The sequence below is a fragment of the Hyla sarda genome, chromosome 1 (genome assembly GCF_029499605.1).
Source record: "Hyla sarda isolate aHylSar1 chromosome 1, aHylSar1.hap1, whole genome shotgun sequence".
Lineage (NCBI taxonomy): Eukaryota > Metazoa > Chordata > Amphibia > Anura > Hylidae > Hyla > Hyla sarda.
The window spans coordinates 192,948,880-192,951,644 of NC_079189.1; the positions used below are offsets into that span (position 1 = coordinate 192,948,880).

Below are 2,765 nucleotides of genomic sequence, written 5' to 3' on the forward strand. Positions count from 1 at the left end.
TGTGGAAATGTGAGGGGTCCAAGAGGCAGTAGGCAGCGGTTTTTCGGCCAGAGAATAGAGGCCACAGGTGTCTGACCACGCATGAGGGAAGAGAAGAGGAAGGGGAAAAAAAAGACATTAGGTATGTTAAGTACAATCAAAATGAAAAACAAGCTAAAACAAATAAGGATAAACATTGCGAGGATAAACCTCAGATTATCTCCCGGGGGGTAGGCCCCACCGGCAATACCGAGGAAAAGATACAGTGACTCACACCAAATATTAGCTAAGCCAATTGGGACGAGTCTAATCCTCGGCTAGGGGGATCGCAACTATTGTACCACGGAGAAGGAGGTACGAACCACTATTCATCTCCTTCCCCACTGCTTAAACTAACTAAACTAGCAAATATAAACTAGAAAGAATTTAGCGGTCTTAAGTGGAACATTAAAGCTTTCTATATTATAGCCCTGCAAAAAGCTAAATAGAGCAATTATACTATGCAAGAAATAGAGATAGTGCACATCTCAGTTCACAGAGTGATTTAGATAACTTCATTCAGATTCCTCCTGTAGGATGTTCTCTGTGGGTTCCAACTCACACAGTTTACGGTGCGTGTGTGGCCCATCAGCTCTGCGATAGGCAACTCGCTGCGTTTGTGCCAGACGTATACCTTGTGATCTTCACTGCCGCTAGCAATGAAGTCTTCGTTGTGACCGCCGAAGCACTAGTGTATTGTGTAGAAGCCCTGCGTCACGCCTTGGTATTTTCTCACTAAAACTCTGTCTTGCAAATCCCATAAGTGAACACCCTGAGTAGCTACATTTAACAATGCTAGCCTTCCATTTTTTGATATTGTAAAAAACATGATAGGATGGTCTTCTTGTACTATGTTTCTATCTGTGAGGTCCTCAAAGTTATAGCCCCGGATCCTCTGGTGAGTGTCTGATGCCAGAACAGTTTTGCCGTCACTTAAGCACCAGAGACACTGCACCCTCACACCTTCCCAGGAGTCCAACAGAATGCCGTCTAGATCACACTGGTAGAACTGTCCTCTCTGATCCCCGGTTACAAATCTCTTCCCATCTGGATTCCAGGCCACGCTTGTCAGGCTGTCTTCATGAGACTGGCTCATTTTAGTCCTCAACTCCCCGGTCTGTACATTCCACAGCCAAAGCTCAGAACAGTCATCTGGACCACAGGCTACAAGATAGTTGTCATCCGGGCTCCAGGCTAGGTAGGAAACCCCATAAGCATGGCCTTCTAATGTCTTAAGTAGCTTTAGCTGGTGTGTGTCTGGATCAACCTGCGATATTATAAAAGTTGTGTCTTTTGATCCTGTCAATCGTTTGAGAACTTACAGAACCAGACTTCATTGCAGTGTTCTGTAAGGACTTGCTGTGTGAAACATGGAAACTGTTTCCTGCTGCAGACATGATCAATAAGCAGAGATACAGAGTCCAGATTATTGTCAAGTTTTGTATTGTGGTAGAGGCACCGATCTCGCTGTAGCTCGACAGTTTGACGTAATAGGGTTTGCAGACGTCTGGGTGGTAGCATGACAGATGGTGGAAGGTATGTCTGGAGTTTATCAAGTAGTTTAGAGCGTGAGGTTGCCCCTTTCCCTTCCCAGTCTGCCTTTGCTCGCAGGTCGTCAGCATGACTACACATTAAATACCCACTGAGGACGTGAATTCTCTCTGTATTGTATTTTAGTGGAGTCAGCTCGCAGCGCAGGACCTGCAGTGCTTCGAGGACCTTCCCATCTTCTAAGTATTCAAGGTACTTCTGCTGGAGCAGCAAGAACTTCATCCTCCGTATGACGTCTGACGTGGAGCAGGTTGAGGAGGAATGCTCGCTCCCTGTACCTCCAGCAAATGGACGACATGGCAATACAGCGTGAGGAGAGTGCACCAAAGACTTCAGCTCGTTCAGATCATTCTCTGCCTTATCCCACTCTCCTTCCATGACATGGTTGCAAAATTTGGTAGCAGATGAGTGCTCTAAGCGACATCCTGATTCTTGCATGAGGAGATCAACTGTCTGGTTGAGGCCCAGGCCGTGCAGGTGCTGACCGATCAGGCGGATGACGTCCTCGTCTGCCGGGCTCAGCCGCTTCTTCTTCTTCAGGCCCGGCTGCTCGGCGGTGCTGGAGGCGGCACAGGAGGAGGACGCGGCCCCGTTACTGGTGCTCAGGAGCCCGTTAGAGTGCGCCTGCTCCCCGCCGGTACCGGAGGACGAGGCCTCCCCGTTCTGTGAGGAGGAGGAGGGCGCGCCGCTGTCCTGCTCCGGGCCCCCCGAGCCCCCTGCACCGGCCGCTGCCCTGTTGGCCTGCATGTTCCCCCCGCTGGCTCCTCTACCGCCGGGTATGACCGATTGAGTCTCCGCCGCTTCTCCTGCCGCCGCCACCTCCTCCGAGGCTCGGTGCTTCTTCCGTGAGGGAGGGGTCGCTCGGCCGGTGTCCGAGTCTGAGGAGGAAGCGGAGGCCAGAGTTTCCTCACCGAGAGCGGCCGTGGTTGGTGGCTGAGGAGAGAGGACACCGCACCGTCCCCCTCCCAGGGTGTGTGCAGGTGAGGACGGGGAGGGAGGAGGAGGGAGGGGGGGAAGATCCGCGGCCGCTGTTCGGCGGCTCCAGGGCTGTCACAGGCGGCTTCCCCCTCAGCTGCGGCACTAATGGAGTCCGAGAAACATGTCCTTTTTAACGTAAAGTGTATAGCGTGAAAACAAAACCTTCAAAAAATGTTTAAATTCTGGTTTTCAATTTCCCCACACGTAATGTTTTTTTG

At 51.1% G+C, this 2,765-nt stretch overlaps 1 pseudogene; it reads right to left on the reverse strand.

Moving 5' to 3' along the window:
• Positions 1–523: 523 nt before the first annotated feature.
• On the reverse strand, positions 524–2,331 carry LOC130355645 (WD repeat-containing protein 26-like; annotated as a pseudogene).
• Between the last annotated feature and the right edge of the window lie 434 nt (positions 2,332–2,765).